The sequence below is a fragment of the Argiope bruennichi genome, chromosome 8, assembly GCF_947563725.1.
Source record: "Argiope bruennichi chromosome 8, qqArgBrue1.1, whole genome shotgun sequence".
NCBI classification, from domain to species: Eukaryota; Metazoa; Arthropoda; class Arachnida; order Araneae; family Araneidae; genus Argiope; species Argiope bruennichi.
In genome coordinates this window covers 130,219,502-130,240,841 of record NC_079158.1, presented here as the reverse complement: position 1 = coordinate 130,240,841, position 21,340 = coordinate 130,219,502, and positions in this window count along the sequence as shown.

The window sequence follows — 21,340 nt, the reverse complement described above, 5'->3', positions numbered from 1 at the left end:
AACAATCAGAACACAATGCGCATGCGTGAATTTTCAACGCCAATTATGGTAATGCAAATGCATGAATTTTCAACGCCAATTATGGTAATGCAAATGCATGAATTTTCTACGCTAGTTGGGGTAACGCTATGCAGATTAGAAATTTTTAATTTCATTTATTCTGTGTTATTTTAATTCAAAAGTACTTCAGAATGAATCTGAAAGATCGATTCATTAACAATGTTTAATTTTAAATGCATCAAATGTTAAGAAAATAAACAGAATCGTATAAAATAATCGGCCGAAAAATGTTAACCCTAGCCTCATTAGTGTGGGGGAAAAAACTGAAGCCTTATTCATTTGGCGGTGGGGAAAATGAAAAGATTTTTTGGTGGGAAAGTTAGTTTTTAATTAATAATTAAAATTAAAATTCAAAATTCAAAAAAAGGGACCCCATGTGCACATTCCCGACCTCCAAGGTATACAAGTACCAAATTTGGTAGTTGTAGGTCAAACGGTCTAACCTGTAGAGCGCCGACACACACACACATTGAGCTTTATATAAGTATAGATGACCACACACCATTTTTCTTCATGGATTTATAGCAATCGGTATAGATTTCAATATATTTTCTTACCAGACTACTTGATTTTTTTTAAGGATCTTTGGCATCAAAATCTATTCTTGTTCTCACTGTATTTGAATTTCCGAAGAATCTGTGTGACAGCTTCTTTTGATAATCATCCATACTTATTAGCTGTAGATATTTTCTTTTGGCATTGTTCTTGCAAATCAAGCCATGTTTATTCGATGGAATGTTTATTTAAGCATTTACAATACTTCAATGTGAATTGGAGAACGGAAGCCAATATTCGCGATATATGACTCATTTCAAATGCAATAGTGCTTTGTAAATAGGTATTTACTCTCAAAGGTTTAAATTTTGATTCTATTACGAAAAAGAAAGTTCAGTACTTTAATCGCCCTTGAAATTTTCCTTTATTTCCTACATGAGATTTTATTGATGTCTAGAGAGAGATAACTCAAATAAATGGATCCTGTTTTATATCGGATATTTTTCTAAATACTTTATTTGGGAAGGAAATTCCGGGTTTATTTAGAAACAAAATTTGTGGTAACACTTCCTCCTGGCAGTAGAATTATTCCATATTAAAAACCCTCGAATTTATGGACTGAACCCAAGTCATAAATAATATGATTGTAGAGATCATCATATCTGACGTGAGAACGCAGTAGGGGCCAATATAGAAGATCAATCATTAAACTGCTTATAAATGAATTTTGATTAATAGTTACATTAAATTCAATATTGTCTTTTCAACAAAAGAAAATTTTAGGTGATTTTTCTTGCTAACTTATAGGTAAGAAACAAAATGATAATTAATATAATTTATTTTCAAGAATTGATACCAAATAATTGCAACTAATATATCAAACTGATCACGATATTATTAAAAAAAATATGAAGTTTTATCTTAATTGATAATCTTTTTATTTGTTTATAATAACCTTGATTTATTAAATATTTCTTTGCGAAAATAAACCTAAATTTCCATATGTTATATAATCTAAAAGAAAAATGCAAGCATTGACTTATCCACTATTCATTTTTAGGAATCTAAATATTGTGTATTCCTTCAAGAAAGAATAATTCGAATCCATTTATGTGATCCTCCCTCTGAATAATACACTTTTTCTAATGATTTCAAAAAAAAATACTATCTTCAAATAAGTTTTTCTTATCTATCAAATTCCATTAACTAAAAAAGACACAACATGTATCTCATCTCTACTTAATCTTTAAAATTATATAATGAATTGATCCACAATAAATCTTCATCTGTCAAAGACAAGACCTCTTCTTTTGGCTACAGAGCAGGAAGATGTATATATTCACCCTCGAATACTTCTAGAGATTATTATATTTGATCTGCTGCTCCCATCTTTCATTGCCATTCGTCCGTAATTAATCAGCTGTCAATATATCTTCTATCGTTGCCGTTCTTCTTGAGTGTTTTCGCTCAACCGCTGACACATCTTTAGTTACTCTCTCTGCTCATTGAGGAGGAAGGGATAAAGAGAGGGTTAGTTGGAGATCCGATAGTATCTCTATTTCTTCAACATAGCACTTTGGAAGAAGCAAAACTTAAGCGTACAACTTTTAATTGAAATTAAAATATGTAAAGTCAGACCGATGTAAATATCAATTTTTCTGTTTCCTGAAATGGCGTGAAAGCTAATGTTTTTTCATTATTTTTTAAAAGCCGGGCAACAAATGAAGATTTGTTTTTAAATAAATATAAGCCCAATTTTTTTCATTAAGTTTAACAAATTTATCAGTTTAATAATAGCACTTTGCTTTCATATAAATGAAAAATGCTGCTACAAATAACAGTTTATTTATAGTTTTTTTTAATTATTAAATATAACTGATTTCTTTGAAATTTCTATAAAATCACTGCAAAAGAAATAAATCTAAGAAATTTCGCAATTAAATATTTTATCGGCTTTTAGCTGGATTTTTTAAGGATTTATTCTTTTAGTTTTGTTTTCAACTATGAATTAGAAATGGAGCTCATTCTCGCTTCCATTTTGTCATATTCTCCTACATAAATATTTTAATTTTAAAGTAAAGCCTAAGTGTCAAGCCACTGAATTCTCTTTATTGATAGTATAAAAAATTCTTGAAGATGTCTAAAAGAACAGAAATAATATAACTTTGAGAAATCCGGACTGCATATGTAGGGATCAAATTACGCCATATATGATATCTCTATCAATGTGTGCGTGTTACTGCTCAATAAAAAAGAACTTTTTAACTAGAGCTACCAAACACGAATATGTTTTGGAGGTGTAAATCTAACATGAATCTACTTTCTTTGAGTTTTTAATTAATAATCATTATCAATTACAAATATAAAGATGCTACAGTTCATACATGATGACTCCAGTAAATATCCTTCCGAAAAAATTGATTTTTGAAAACATTTTTAAATTTAAATATTTTTCTTTTTAATGATGACTTAATTGCCTTGCATTTTTGTTCTTATATTTTTGCAATTTAAAACAAGTTGCATAATTTTTAATAGATTCTATCGTTTCTATAAAAATCATAATTATTTGCCTCATTGCCATAAAAATCAAATGCCTCAATTGTTTTATCAAAAATTTAATGGCGTGATTTTCAGCCATTATTAAAATCTAAGAAAAAAAGAATTCGCCTAATTTTCTGTGCCGTTTACATGAAGAATCGGAAAGTAAGCTAGTGTCACCGCAAAAGGAAACGAGTTTCTAAAATTATTGTTTTTGTATTACATTCGTTATAATTTATATTGCCTCTCTGTTAATGTTATTGCATGTATGCCAACCTAATAAATCAAAACATAGCAAATCTGAACTTGAATCTTGACTTGGTTTGGCAGGCAAGTTCTACATTTGCAGCCAATTAGTGAAAAATGCGATTCCAAAATGCACAATCGAATTTTCTCGTTATAAGATGAAATTAGAGTGAAACGAGAAGACTCTTTTTTACAATTATAACTTTTTTCTTTTAGTTAATTCTTTTATATTTTCACAGAAAATTATTCCAAATAAAAATAATTAAAAATTTTAATTTTCGTTTTTTTCATTTGAGGATAAAATTTAAATGAAAACATAAATAAATTAATTAATAAAACCATTCAACAAAATATACTGAATTATTTGAACATGTAATTTATTCATTAATTCATCTCCTTACATTATACTGTTATATTATTATTAAAATATACTGAAATATTTAAACATGTAAATTTTGTAAAGAAATATTAGTTAATTTCTCGTTATTGGGTAAGGAATAGATAGATATTTTTAAAAATATATATTCCCATATATGTCTTTAAAAAATATTTACAATTAAATTGGTTAAACAATACCACATCAAATTCATGAATAAAATATATGAAAAACGGAAAAATCTTACTATATGATAATGTTTTTCTACTGAATAGCGATCGTACTCTGATTGATTTTAATATTAATAAAATATCTAATGGGGCCATAACTGTAAAATAATTCATTGACATTATTTTTCTATACTCCATACAAATGCCCAGGTTTTATATTATGTGTGACATTTCTAGTACTGTAGAAAAAAATAAATGATGATTAGGAAACTGCGATTTTTTGTTTTGGCATGGTGAAGATAATTTCAGCTTAAAAATAATCACTTATTTACTAATGTATTTTGAACATATTAATAGATATTTACATATTTGTACAATCAGATCAAAGTTGATAACATGCAAGGCTAATTTACAAAAGAAAATAAGAAATTTACTTTGAAATCCTATTTCTTAATGTTTTTCTAAAATAAAAAAAAGAATGTCAGAATTTTTATTGAATTATGTAATGGAATGCATTTTCTTTGTCACGAAGTTCATTATAATTAATTTTTGTAACAAAAGTCTCGTGAAATATCTGGCGTGAGGACGCAGAAACAAATCCATTTAAATTTAATAAAAGTCATCTTCATTTCAAGAAATAAGTTGATTATTTTCTTCTTCATGCGATAAATATCTCAAGGAAAAAAGAAGATTCTCTGATCCTTCTAATACAGATTTTGAAGCTTGCATAACTAAATATTCCCTACAGAATAGTTACAGTGAAGCGAAAATAAATCTTAAATTTTTTCGTATGAAATTTAATCATAGAGATCGATCATTTGAATCGATTCTCAATGCATTATCCCTTAGAAACTTTAGATAGCCCTTTCTGGGGTGGGTGATTAAAATTTTTGAAATATGATGAGAAAAACCAATCTGACGACTTTAGATTAATAGGTTGTGTAGACATAAATTTTGCATTCAATTTTTTCTTTTTAAATATCCCTCCTTCCACAGGAGGTTGTCCTCGTTTGAGGACACTGTCCGTCTAGAGCAATCTCTGTGTAAGAAAATATTTTGAAGTAATTGTGCACATTTCTTATGGTAATGGCAGTAATTATGAATATTTTAGGTTAATAAACATTTTTATTTATTTTTAGGTAATTTAAAATATTAAAAATACAATTTATGACATATTTATTACGAAATTTCTAAATTATATCTTATATACATAAATAATAAAAAATAGAAACCATTGCAATTTAACACAAAATATCAATTAAGAAATGAGAATTATCTATCTAAAATGCTAAAAATATATATTCACAATTAAATTTCAACTGATAAATATCAAATAGAACGCAAAAAAAAAAAAAAAAAAAAAAAAAAAAAAAAAAAAAGAATATTTCATTATTTTTTGAGATCTCATTATCTCAATCTTTCGAAACATGTGAGAGTGTCTTTTTGTCTAACACAATGGAACATTGCAAGTTCATGTTTTATGCACATTTTTTTAGACCTGCATAAAGCACATCTTCGAGGGAAGCTGTGATGAACCTTTTTGAATCTACTTTCTTCCGGCACTGACGGTTTGTTTCTTTTTATTGTTACTGATGGCGGAGAAGTGCTGCGCCATTTCGAAACTATCGTTTTCTCCCCCATCAACATCAAATCTGAATTTAATTGTATTCTGAAACTCCTTCAGTGTTTTCACTTCTGGGGTTTTACAGGAATTTAGCAGCTGCGTATGTAAAATAAGCGCATTCATAACACATACATCAGAAAAATGGAGAAAATGCCTGTGCCAACACTTCCGACTTTTATAGTCTATTTCGTACAGGCTTTTAAGATAATCAAGATGATCTTCACACCCCATATTTTTATTATAGTGTACAACAGACTGCGGGCTCAAAACTTTTTCAAATGCAGAATACACTAATAACAATTACGAATTTTTTTTAATAAACTATATAAACACTATGTAAACGTAGATATTTACAGGAAAAAATAGCAATAAATTAAGCAGAGCGTGAACGTTAAAAATAAGAAATTGTCTGGAATGAAAGGCAAATCTGAAATGCGAAATGTTTTCTGGCTTCAAATATGAATGGTCTGTCTCAGAAGACAATACCCCCAAATACTTTGAAAAATATCAAGTTATAACTTTCCCACGGATACGAGAGATGGCAATACAGAAGATAACCGAGCGAAGAAACAGATATCCTAGACGGGCCGTGACCCCCAAATGAGACCACCCAGAAATAAACCACTTTGGTTCATTTTTCAATTAATTAGAAGCTTCAAAAGAATTACTATTTAAAACCTCATGGATATTGTAAGAAAGCGGGTGACTGATTTTGATAAAATTTCTATTCTTAAAAACTCAAAAAAATTCCCATATTTCAAGCAAAATATCGAGAAATTTTTAACATAAAATTAATTTTAAAAAAACAATAAAAAATTGTGCCAGCGTCCTGGCATAGGGGGTAGCACGTCTTCCCGTGATCTGGGCATTCCGGGTTCGAGTCCCGCTTTGGGCATGGTTGTTCATCCGTTGTTCTATCTGTGAGATGTGTAAATGTGCCCACCTGTAAAAAGGGGTTGTGCAAGCGAATGAGTGATGCGTGAGTAGCAAAGTTGTACTCTTGGCCCTAATTGGCGCTATTATAAAAACAAGAGACGCTCCTCCTCCGGCTTAAATCGCTGTCTTCGTAACAGCGGGCTTGTCCGTGGCAAGTGCCATAAGAAACAACATCAATAAATAAAAATTGTTCAAGTTGCCATCTATTCATTAGAAAAGAAGCCAATTGCACTTTTCATGCATTTTTTTAAGTTTTAAAACTAGTAGCTTTTTCTTACTGAATTTTTTTTAATTGGTATTCTCTTTTGTGACCACTGCCCCTGAAAGGACAAAATACTAATCCATTAACTATGCATTAAATCACTCACTATGTCATTAGGCAAATCTCCTTCCTTGATTAGATTTCATACATCTTCATAATATTATTTTTATAGTTTCATAAAGTATTAGTAAATATATAAGCATTTTAAAAATTTATATTTTCAAATGACTGAATAATAGTTAATAATAATAAACAACAGTCATATCACAATAACATTTCCTCACTAACCAATATACATGTTACGGTCACTGTGAATAATCGGTCATTGTTAATACTAACCGGTTTGGTAATTATTAATAATGACCAGTTAGTATTAATAATAACCGATTATTCACAGTGACTTCAACATACATATATTTCTTTTTAAATATTTATCAAGGAATGAAATATAAAATAATTATCATTATATAATATATCTTTTATATATGTTTTTCAAGCCACGATCCTCCGCAATAGATACAGCTTTTCCATCCATCTACCGATAGTAATTCGATACAGAAATGAGGAATCCTCTTTTCGCCATAGATAATAACTTCTTTTACTTACTCTATTGTAGGAAAATTATTTCAACCGCTTTTATTTGAAACCTAAAAAAAGTTCTTGAATAAATATGTTGCAAATTCCAAATAATCATATTTCATATGGATAGTGTATCACTACACTTTCCATAACTCATTTATACAACACATTCATTTTAATGTCTATGTACGGTACATAAACATGCAAATGATTATTAGAATGAAAGAAGCGAATCAAAACCAAGTGGAACGGCACACAAAGGAGAATAAAATAATAAAAAAATTTCGCTGTTCTGTTGAAATGTTTGGTCCTTTTGAATACTTCAGATTTTCTTTCAAATACTCGGTTATGGAAAAAATGGTTAATTATTCGTATAATTTCAGAATCAATTGAAGAATCATATTCAAACTTTTATAATCATGACTGATGTATCTAAAGAGGTGTGCTAAAAATACAATTGACACTAAATTTCAAAAAAAAATGATTTGCTTTATAAGACATTTAGCCAAGAGCATTTTTATAACAATCCAAATTGAAAAATGAAGGTCATTCCATATGCTTATTTATTTTTACTGATTTTTAATGTAATCCATTAAAGAAGAGAAAATACATTTACAATAAATATAGATGATGAAATAAAAACCTATTTTACAAAACAAATGAATTATTATTCCGGATTCGCAGTACTTATGGGATTAACATAATAGATATAATTATCTAATTCTTCTCATTAATTAATAATGTTCGTTCATTTTAATTAACTGCGTAATTCATTTGAATAATCAATTAAGTTTAAGAATGCTTAGATTTGCAATAATAGTTTTTTATAAATTATTTTCAAATTTCATATTATTGAAATTATAAAATGACTTAGTTCTATAAATACAATGTAAATACGGCTTGCTATATGAACTCTTTATTATTATAAAAGTCATTAAGAGAAATTACAAAATTTTTCATGATTCACATTTCATTATAAATGCTTATTATTTTGTTTCTCGTTTGAAATTTAATTATCCATTAAACAAAGTAACATTTTATATGTTTCTGATATCATAAGTAAGAAATGAAACAATATTCCATTATTAAGAAGGCGAAGTATTTTTTTGGGAAGCATTTTGGATTACAAAATTATGAGAAATCTATTGTTACTTTCTTCAAGTGCATAAAAAAGTGACTCTTTTTGATTTTCTTGAAATATAAAAACTCAAACAGAAATCCTAACACAGAAGTAAGGAAGAATGAAGGGGAAGTAAACAAATCAGCTTCGCTATGAAATGTCATCCATCTCCTTGAAGTGACCCTTTATTGAAAAAATGGCAGTCAAAAGGGGGAAAAAACTAGCATTTTTAATTCCAATTAAAAATAAATATTGTCAAAAATTTTAAATCACAAAGCCAAATAAGTTACTCATTTCAAATTTTCATTCAATACTATTTGCATTTTTGTATGACATATTGGTCATTTTCAGATTTCTAGAATGATGGTGCTATTTAGAATTGTATTGTTTAATACTCGATTAAAGAACCTTTCATTTGGAACTTCATTATTATAAAGAACCGTTGCGTAAGTGAGGATTGTTGATATTAAATATGTTGCAAGGGATGGAGATAAATGATTGAGACTCCCAAAAACTGCACTGTTCAGATTTGGAGATTGATTCTTAAATGTCTGAAATTTTTATTATTAGCTTCATTAGGCGCTGTTAGCCATTCAATTTTAATGGCAAAGCAAATCAAAATTATTTCTCGACATTATCTCATTTCTTGGCATTTAAGTTGCTACTCTGAAAATCAGAAAACTTGCACGCTGTTTCATCGAATCCACTGATTCAAAATGCAGAAGAAAAATAAAGATGTACTAAGCCTTGATTTCTCTGATAACTTTATATTTTTCATTTAAATTCAAAATTTATTCATTTTTGAAAATACGTTTGTAGCGTTCTAAATATATTGATGTAAACTTGACATACAATTACGAGGTATTTAATATAATTACGTCTATCGCCAATATTATATACATTTAGAGGTCATTGAAGTAGCTTCGTATGTTTCTACTTCTAAATTAACATCTTAAAATGAAGATCAAAGCTAGAAAGTTCATGTTGCTTACTGAGAATATACAATCGTTTTGGTAAGCTGAGATGGCGATCTTGCCAGTTCCTTCGAGAGATTCTGCTTTGCAACGACGAAAACTCGGACAGCAGTAAATGTTCGCGAAATACGATTTACATAATGGTTTGCGGAGAAAATTATTTATTCATACCTCTGAATGATAAGGACTTCAATCAATTCATGTAAAACTGGATATGTTCATTTATTGTTGCCCAGCAGTAAGCAAATAAAGAATATCCATTCTTTGTTCGTAATTCCTATAATTTCGATTATTTCCTACCTCGTCGAAGATGTGTTTCCTATAGTACATACATTTATTTTAGTTTATTTTTGTGCTTTTAATTTCCATTGTTAAATTGTGTTTCGTCCTGTCTGTACTTCATTTACAAAACGAACGTTCAAAGCAAAGTTGATATACATTTAAATGCATCCTATTCCTTCCCTCGCTATTAAAATACTTATTAATGACACAGGCTTCATCCATTTTAGTCAATAACATATTCTAGAAAGCATCAGAAACCTGCGTAATCCCAAATCACTTAAATATACCACCACAAGTACCCAACAATTGATTGCGTTGCTCTCCTAGTAAGTGCACTCGATTGCATCACCCATTATGAAATACCATTTCCCGTAGAACGTGAGTGCTTCTAGATTTGATAAGTGCAAACTCACAAAGTGCGCTTGAAACTAGGGAATGAAACCACTTCACTTACATCCATAAATTAATTACGTCGATTTTACAATGTTTAATTTCATTTGAATGTCTGCTATTTATTGATAACTCAACGTTTATATACCAATAATTTGCAAATAGATCAAATTTATACAAAACTTTTTTAACTTCTTATGCATAAAGTGTAAAAAGACAATTTACCAAAAAAAAAAAAATTGTCCTATCTCGACTTTGTTTATTCCCCTTGAATCCCGGAAATATAATTTATGGAATTATGAATATCTATCTATTTGTGAACTCGATAATTCAAAAACGTGAGAGGAATTGAGCATAGAATTCCGTACTTGATACTTACGTCTTCTATGAAATTTTTGATATTAATGAGGATTATGTCTGAATATAAATACGATAGCTCAGCTATGTAACAATGAAGATAAATTAAATTTGACACATATACAGAGTGGTCATGAGATGCCTTACTCTGTTTAGAGGCATCTACAGCTAAAGTAATTAATGGAATGAAATCAAATTTCATATAAAAAATGGAGAAGGGATAATGTAACTAATTGCATAAGAAAACGCAGTAAAGGAGACTTTGGAACTGTCGGAATAGAAAGTTAGCTAATAATTGTAATGAATGCATGAAGAAAAGATAATGCACATTTTTTTTGATGATCTAACAGTAAAAAATGCCCCATTCAGAAACGAATTAATCGCAATATGAAAGCTGCAGAAAACAATTTTTAATTAAACAAAATAGGGTTCCTTGAACCACGTGCAATATTTTCAATATCATGATAATATACCAAAGTGAAGATACAGTGGCATTCAAAAATATTCGTACATTGAATTTTGAAGAACTTAGCACTATTAGAACTTTATTTGGCACAATATAATAGTACTTTATCTATTAAATTATGCTAAACAACATAAGTTCCATAGCTCATATTTTTGTGCATTTTTTTTTTAATTTTATGTAAAACGACATAAAATTAAATATCGTTTTATTAAAAAAAAAAAAAAAAACTTAACAAAGCTTTTGTGTCAAAGCTATTCATACACCCTATAATTTTTTTTATAAATTATATAAATTATCATTTTTTAATACATTGTAGGATATCCTATAACTTTAATTATTGCGTTCATTCTATTTCGCATTGAATCTACTAAGTTATTTTATAATGTCCGGCGAAATCAATGCCCTTTCAAGACAGTGGTTTTCAACTGATTTTTATGTGTCGATTTTTGATTTCCTCTTCTAAACTACTCCACAAATGTTCAATAGGATTTATGTCGTCTGATTGGGGAGGTGTGTTAAGTCTTTAAGGAGTGTTATATTATACCCAAAGAGTAATATTATGATCTATAAGCTTGGGTCGTTATCTTGTTGAAATATGTAGTTATCTTGTAGACCCATTTGTGCAGATATAGAATTGAAATTATTATTCAAAATGTCAATGTACATTTTAGGATCCATAATTCCATCAGTTATGTGCAGTTTACCCACTCCATGTGCACTCCCCACGAACTAGAATATTACCCCTGGCATGCTTTACTCTTGCACTCAGATTTATTGGTTATAGTTTTGCATTCTTTTTATGCCACAGCATTTGCTTGCTATCCAAACACTTTGCTCCTCATCTGTCTCTATTCGAAAAGTCAGGATATTTATTAACATGTTGTTTAGCGAATATTTCTTCTGTCAACTTCCGATACAAAAAACGTTTATCTAGATATTCGATCATGGAACTCTGCATTATTAAAAGGGCGGCGTACAGTTCTTTCTGAGATCGAAATTCCTTGATGGAGGAGCCTGATTTAACAAAATCGTACTAAGTAGGTTGTGAATCTCATTGTCATCTCATTGATCCATCCTAAACTGAAAATGAAGTTGGAAAGGCATTCGGTTTTTAAACAATCTAGTAAATTCTATGTTTTGATTCTATAGTAATTCTACAATTTAATTAAAACTATAATTTGATTAATACTGTTTCGTATAAAAATAGACTATTCAAAAGGATTATGTTTGGGGAAGGTTTTCATCACATTTCAATGAGTTCTGATTCATTTCATTATTTTCTGTGAATGAATGTCTGCTTTCGATTCAAAAATAAATTTCGTCCGATTTCAATGAAAGTCATTTAGATCAAAGATTATGAATTGCAAGCATAGTGAGTGGAAAGAAAATCTGAATGAGCGATTGATGTAATTATAATCCAAGTCATAAAAGAAAATTGTTATGAGAATATTTCTTTTACGAAAGTTTAAAAAAATTACAGGCAAAATTTTGTTAATAAAAGAGATTAGCAGTTTCTCCTTTAACTTCATCATTTATTAATTTCTTCAATATCTATCCGTTTAAATTATTACTAATAGAGCGCATGTCCTTCACACGCATTTCCAGCTCCTCTATAAAAAGAATCGGTACTTGGTTAAAGTATTAACTGATAGATTCGTGATAATAACGTATGTCCTTTAAAGTTTTCCATATAATGATTACTCTACGGGAGTGAACTAGTTTCTGAAGTGATTTAACGAATACTCAGGCATCGTTACTACTGTATGGCAGTTACGCCAGCGATGAAATATCATCTTGCTGGTGGGGATTCGGAATATGAAGATGGTGGTCGTCAGAAATGTCCTGAAATCATAATACTAGAGGTTATTAAGCATTTTATCAAGCTTATTGGCCTACATAGTTAATCAAATGATTTTACTTTTTTTTTGTCGCTTTAACGTCACAAACGTCCTTTAGTCACTATTTGTAACAATGAAATTTGTCCCAAAGTAATCTTATTGTTGCTCCTAAACAAAATTTTTCAAACACAAATTTTGGATGTGTTCACACAATACGATTTTCGACAACTCGGCTCGCAACTGAATGCATATCGGACGTCTTATTTGGTAGAGTTTAGTGGCGTATATGCGGCTGGTTTAATTTTATATAACTTCGTTCGCTGAAAGGGTTATACACCGTAGTGAAAGTATTTGCGAATTAGTAGAATATCTATAATATTTCCTCTATAAATGATTCAAAGAGGAGACCAAACCCCAAAGACATGAATTTAAAGCAAAAATTTGCAAAAAAATATTTTATTCGATGAAAGAGGCAATTAACCACCAAATGGAAATATATTAAATACTAATAGAATCTCCTTGTAAACTGTCATTGCAATCTATTCTTTCTCTGAAGTTTCCTAGCTTGAGAAGTAAAATGCATTACACTTAAATCAAAGCCTAATTGCTGTTTTATCTGTACGTATACAGAATACAAAACGAAAGCATATTTGACATATTTATAAAATTTCTTTTTTGCAAAATTCAAGCTGATTTACAAAATGCAAAATTTCGCATAGCTTTATTATACAAAATGATAAGTTTTTATAATCAATCCTTCTTTCCTAATTTGAAAAGACTCATTTACTTATTGTAAGCTAATGCATAAAAATAACTTTCAGATTCTTTTAATACCATTAGAAAGTGTATAAATTATTTATTTTGCTCTAAAATTTGTATTCATACTTATTCAGTTCATCTCTGCAAGTATTTCCAGTGTTACTAAAATTATTATTCTTTAAAATTTCTAAATTTGAAATTATTTTCACCTATTAAACTTATTTCTGGTAAATACTATTTAAAAATCCACTGAGTAGTTATGATGCTTCGAATACAGACATATAATTAATAGAAACTTGAATTCTGTCAATATTTTGATATTATTTCTATACTGAATATTTTAACAATTCTGCATCATGATATATATTATATGTGATTAATTTGAGGATAATTAACACTATAAAATATCAAATATTTATGTAAATTAAATAAAGTATTTTTATATGGCACATTGTTTAAAATTCAAACTCGCTTAATATAAATCTTTATCGACAGCTCATTATGTACTACTATGTAAAACTGCCACTCAGTACTCATAAAGGCAGCAGCAAATTCTAATGTTCATCCATTAATGCTTGTTTGCTATTTTGTTTATCATGTGTAAGAAATTTAAAAATTCATCACCGTTAATACAGTTAATAACATTAGATTTCTTCTCTAAGCATAAAAGAAATTATTATATTTTCATATAAAATCTGATTCTGGGAAAATGATCAATAAATATCTATTGCTGAATGCTATAAATTTTAAAACGTGCGAGTTTATCGAAAGGTTCGATAAATTGCATAAGTTTCTGCATTTCTTATATGTGATATATTCCAAATTCCCTTTTATCTTTGAGTGACTGAATGTTAATTCGATCATTTGTCGTATTTTGTATTATTTCAAATTTTTCTTTATTTTTTCAACTAATTATATTCTATATATGGCTTTAATTTTTGTTGATTTATTTAAGATTTTTCCTGCTTTGAATAGCATATTTCGATATGTTTATGAACTGAATGCATGAGACGCAATTTTGCCTGATATCCTTAAATCATTCTTTGCTGCAGCCTTTTATAAATTTAAATCATCACTTCTATTTAGGGATTGCAATACCAGGCCAAAATTTCAATACCGGTATTCGGTATTTTTTAAATCTTAATACCGGGATACCGGTTTTAATACCGGTATTAGAAATTTTGGAAAAAGAAAGAAAACATAGGTGTTTCTTTTTTTTTATTTGCCAATCTTGTTAGTGAGTGTAAATATCACAAAAAATAATTTGCAACTTATAAATTATAACAGTATATAATCACAAAAAAGTAAAGAATCTTATTTATTTAAATCACAAAAAAAGTGTAAATATCACTATTCAGTTTGTGGTACTATTACAAATTTTTGAAATGTGACCTAAAAAAACATAATGCATCAATTGTCCTGTCATTAAGCCTGAAAAGTAATTTTGTGTAAAAATTACCAGCTGTCGAAAACGCTCTTTCGCATCTACGCTAGTTGGTAGTACTGTTAGCAATACGCGATATACTTTTTCCAAGTATTTACCTCTAAATCCCTCATCTTCAAATAAATCGATTTCTAGTCGGATGGTTTTGGATATAGCTAATTTCTGTATTGTATTTTGGTTCGTTGAATTTTTTTTATTTATCGCTCATTCTAATTTTTGTTCAAGAAACAATTCCTTTTCACTATCGACAGTAATGACATCATAATCTTCGATAATTGATCCGAATTTTGTATGTGGATAGGTTTGTGGGGAAAAAATTTTAAGAAACTTTACTCTAACTTAACTAACTTAATCAGATTTGAATTGGTTCTTTTCTTTTCTTCTTTTCATTTTCATTTTTAAAATCATTAGAATTATGTAAATATCATAAGACATTTTCTATTTCGGTATACCTTTCTTCTGTGCGATTTTTCAATGTAATATATAATTCTTCAGATACTAATGTGTGTTGTTCTTTCATTGACTGCAACATGAAATTTATTGTTGCATTAGCTGTTAATAAATTAGAATCTCTCCGACATAATGCCTCAATATTCAGTTTTATTGGAATTAGAGCTGATATAGTTCTGGATATTAAGTCGAATTCACTATCTGAAAAATTAATTTACAGGTTTAAGTCGATTATTGCTTTTTGGATTGAATTTCTCAGTTTCAAAAATCGTTCCATCATTAGGAGTAAACTGTTCCAACGTGTTTTACAATCTAATATTAACATATATTCTGTTTTAATTTCAGTTAGTATATATTTTAATAATATATACTTTTTATAGGGGAACGTTTAAATATTTTAACAATTTTTCGAACTTTATAAATTGTAGAAAGCAATTCTTGATAGGTTAATATTTCATCCTCATTAGCAATATCTTCTTCAACAATTACATTGCCATTATCTTCATTGTCAATATCACTCTCAGTCTTACTCTTTTCAAAGTTGGAATCCGAAGTGTCTATATCCACAGTATTTGGATTCTTCTGTTCTTTATATTTTTGGTATAATATATTTATTATTCCTCATTGAATTCCATGGGCATAGAACAACTGTTGATTTGCACCAATCAACTTTCCAACTTTTTTTATAATTGTTGCTCCATCAGTCGTTATGGATACAATATTTTCTTTCAGGGATAATCCATGTTTCGCTAATTTAAATTTAAGCAATTAATTAAGCCATTAATTAGCTAATTAATTTCGCCCGTTAGGGAGACATAAAAACAAAAACGTATACTATATTGCTATGTTCGCGATACGTAAACATATAGTGGAGACAATTTAAAAAATTCTAGTAAATACCGAAAAACCGGTATTTAAACTTGTGAATACCGGTATTACAAAATTGTAGAAATGGTTCAAAATACCGGTATTCGGTATCCCAGTATCCCGGTATTGCAATCCCTACTTCTATTCATAAAAATTTTTTTCTGACAAATCAATAATTATATGTAACAAGATGAAAAAAAAATATTTTTTTAAAAATCAATTAAATTTTATTCTAGTTGCGGTTTTTTATAAGTGATTCATTTATTTGGTCTTATGATTCGCATATTCGCAGAATTTGTTTGGTCTTAAGATTCGAATATTCGCAAAATTTGTTATTTTATTTCAAAAATACTTCTCTTAGAAATATAAAAAGGTATATACAGTTTTATAGCTAATAGTTTAGGGTTCTTGTTCAAAACCATGATGTATTTATTAGGCTTGTTTGCAAGTTTAATACAATCAAAATATGTTTCATTTTTGTCAAATGCGATAATTACAATGCCTATCCTTTTACTGCTTATGAAATTTTACTTATGATTACGTAGTCTACTAAAGCATTAACACTTTTCATCCAGAAAATACTAAAAAACCCAACTGTGATCAGTTATTATGATGCTTCATGCATAAAAAATGTACTTCTGCAAGAAGTGGTGATGTAAAATAAGTAAGGAAACTCTGTAAGTCAGCATGTATTGCTCCAAATATTCAAGAAGCATTTTCTATAAAAAGATCATGGAATAAACAAAAGTAACTTCAGCATTTAGAAAACAAATTTTGAATAAATTTTGTAAACTAAAATTTATAAACCTTTTGCAATAATAAAACTTTGAACAAATAATGATCTGAATTTCAAGAAGGATTATAAAAATTATATCCGTGCCATACTATTTCTGAAATGATAGCGAAAACAAGACACAATTGGCTTGATTTTATACCATTATCTTCCACAGATATATTGATACAAATAAAAATTAACATTGAGATAAAATCAAATTAATAGAAAAATGTTAAGTTTTAAATAAGTAAATACAATTCGGTTTTAACTTATCATAAAAGAATTTTAGTATTTGTAGCGTCCATCCACTTAAATCAAAAACTCTTTGAACTAAGAACAGCGTAAGTGGAGCGTCTCCAATGAAATACCATCGAACCCGGTACTACTTGCTGCGCTAGTTGGGCGATGCTACTAAGCAGTGCAGGATCGTATCAATATTCGGTCCCAGAATCGATAGTACCGCAAAGTATAAACATGTCTTTTATGTGCAAGTAGTTACATTTTTCAGTAGTTACATTCTCGAAAATTGCTTTATCTCTCACTGAACTGCAAAAAATTGTCTAAAGACTATAATAATGCTTCAGCCCACTTAGTAATTTTTTTAAAAAAAATATTTTAAATTGCTTACTTCAGTAAACGTCATTTTCCGACGAAGAAAATGACAGCATTGACGTTTCAAATGCTCTCTTATTAGTTTCTACATGGATCAAAACCTGAATAAGGCTCAAACAATTCATAAGACGTTTAAATGTTCTTTCTTCGAAAAAAATTAAGACATTTATATTCTGAACGAACATATTTTTTCTTTCAAATTTTGCTATTTTGTGAGAACAAAAATACGAATCACTGAGGAGAAAGCTTTTTAAAGAAAAGCAAGTAAAGTCTTAGATTATTAAAAATCTTCTGTGACTATAAATTAATTTGTTTCCCTCATTAATAATTAAAATATTGCTTTCTGCATACCAATTATAATAGTAATTAATCATTCTAAATTCCGAACGTTTGTCAAATTTTTCATCCATTATGGCTGAATAAAATTCATAGGCTTTTCTTTTCAGAACGAAATAAATCTTCGCCAAGACATTGAATATGCGATAAAAATGACATCACTGTAATATCATTTTTTAATGAATAAAAACATTTTAATAAAATAAATTATTCTTAAAAAAAAATCTTTTGCAGTATTTACAAATTGCCACTTAATAAGGAATTACACGCATAATTCGAAAGAACTGCTAAAAATGTACTCGCAAGCTTGCTTTTTAAATTTCCATAATGGATTGATTGAAAATAACCATTAATATGTTAGAATAGTTTAAAAAAATCTTAACATGGATAAATATTCTTAAATAATATATTCTCTTAATAATTTATTTCCGTTTTTCTATATACATTTTTCATCTTCATGGAAAGTGGAATAGATGCGATAAAATAGGTTTGGATGATAGTTTATAAATCTATTTATTTGTAGATAATGTATTTTCTTCTTGAAAAATGCTATTATTACATCAATGATTTTTAATATCAATTAAGAAAATATAGTTTAGACTATCGAAAAACAACTTATTCCAACCGATGAAAATTTTATTCCCTTAATTAATGAAGGAGATTTAGATGGACTGATGATATTGGATACTGCAGTAAAAATTGAACAAATTTTTAGCATGAGCTTCATAAAACAAATGACCAAAATAGAAACTTGAGAAATTTTGTAGAAAATATAATGATTAATTATAATGAACCTATAGAGTAAAATATCAGCTTTGAATCTGTATACCAGTTTCTCAAATCATCATTTTAATTACTTTTAAAAAGATTTTTCTTATTTTGAATCACTAATAATAATTCCAAATGCGTACAGTTTGTATAAATTATTTTACTTCGATTGAATAGTAAATTTTTTCATAAATCATTACAGCAGTGGAAAGAGCAAGGTGTCGAGAGATGTCAAATCATGATTTTAGAAATATTTTCTTCCGCTAACTGGTGAGTATAGTTACTTTATATTTCTATTGCTTTATGTCATATTGACATAAAAGAGGATTTAATTATTGAACCCTAATGCCATAACCATAGGAATGTGGCATTTCTATCTAAATTTTCTTATGCCAATTTTAAAAAAAATCCTTTTCGACATCTATGATATTTATATATGTATTAAGAAGCACTTGCAATTCGAAAGACAGATATCATATCTGATGAGTGTCATGCGACATTAGGGGCAATCAAGTGGACTAATCTGTTTTCACATAATCTTAGCGAAAGTTGTTTGATTTCGTTTCAACGCTGATTGGTATTTCAATTAAATTTTGCTGTCATTTCTCAGAAAGCTCCAGTGTTTTCATGAATTTGTTCGTTTATTACAACATTTTACAAAGACGTAGGTTATTAAATAAGTTGGTATTTTTCAAAATTACACATTTTTTCTTTCATATAACATAAAAAAACGAATAAAAAAAATTACAATTATCAAAGAAAAAACTCAACTTAAGACTTTAAGAAACCTTGACATTTATCTCTTTTCCGGAGTTCGAAATATCTATTGCCTAAATGCCATTCGACGATAATAAATATTTGACATATTTAGAAGGAATTTAAAAATAAAAGCAATGAATAATATTACTTATAAGCATATAAATTTATGGTTTTTCTTTACATTAAAAAAAATTTAATATTTTATGATAATAACCTTCCCTTACACAAGAATTTTTCAGTTTTATAATTTATCAGCTTTTATTATATATAAAGTAAGAATATTTGCTTTATATTTATATATGAACTATACAAATATTTTCCTCCCTTTGTAAAATTGGAACACAATTTGAATTAAATGTAATTCAAATGACCCATGAAATAAATTTTATAATTTGCTTTATGAACATTTTCAAAACCTTCAAATGTAAGGAAAATTCACTTGACGTTGCAGAACTGTAACAAACAAAAAATTACGCATTTTGCATTTATAATTTTTTTACCGTGAATCATCTTGTTACAAAGAATTAGAACTTACCTTTCTGACAAATCTTATTTTGAGTTCATCCAAACTTTTGAACTTGCTATGGTTATTTTTAAACGCAAAGTTTCAATTGGTATTTAAACCTCAATTGAAACTTCCCGTTTAAAAGTAACCTCGGTGCCATCGTCTATTGGATATTACACGAACAACATGACAGAAATGCAATACTACAACAACCAATGAAATCTACTTGCGAAGTTGTGTTGGAGATGATGTGTTGCGAGTAAGATAAGGGCTTTTGGAGTATATTTCAGCAACGCAACATATTCCAGTTTCTAATAGTACGTGTAACATTTTACAACAGTATATGCAACACCGTGATATAAAAGCTTAAGGCAGACATTGCAAACTAAATTTGATTTCTTTGGCAGTAAACATCCACTATAAAAGGGGTTTCAGGGTTTCAGAATTTTAATAAAATGTCTGATTAAAACTAGTTTTAAACTAGCCATCTTTTGTCACCAGTTGTTTCAACAAAGTTAATGATTACTAAAAATTTCATTTAAACGTTTTGTGTAATTATGTCTAATGTCTTCTCAGCAAATTATTTTAAAATTTTACTCGTTGTGTAATTTGTGGAATGTTTGAAGCTTTACATCGTTTCATTACTTTTCTATGCATTTCCAGAATTTTCGATTCTGTATCATCGAACAATCATATATATATCTTAAGGAAGAGCTGCAGTATTTACAAATGGGGGCACTTTAAGTACATTTCACAATTCCTTGATTCTGAAGTTAAATTCCAATTATAAATACAACATTTGAAACATTTTATTAAAAGCATGCCTTATATCTAAGGGCCGCGGTGGCCTGGTGGTAAGGTCGCGGCTTCCGAACCGGAGGGGTTTCGTTTTCGATGCCCGATTCCACCAAAGAACCGTCTTGTAAGCGGATCTGGTGCACGTTAATTCCGTCCGGCCTAAACGTCCTTCCGCTGGTGTGGTGTGGAGAAGGAAGTGTCAGCTCAGGTGTCATCCTCGTCATCTGACCGTGGTTCAAAATTACGAGGTCCGTCCCAATATAGTCCTAGTGTTGCTTTAAAAACGGGACTTTAATTATAACTAAATTATAATAAAATCTATTCAATATGGAAAAATTAGCTGTATCTTTACATATTGATCGTATCTAATGAAAAAAAGTCAGGATTAATAAGTAATTTCAGAGTTTCATTTCAACAACGAAATATATTGTTTAAAATACATTTAAAATATTTTTTTAAATATATTAAAAACTTATATAACGAAAAATTAATGTCATTGAAAAATGGTTTTAAGATTTGATTTAAAATTTTGTTTTGCACTGTAATATCTTCAG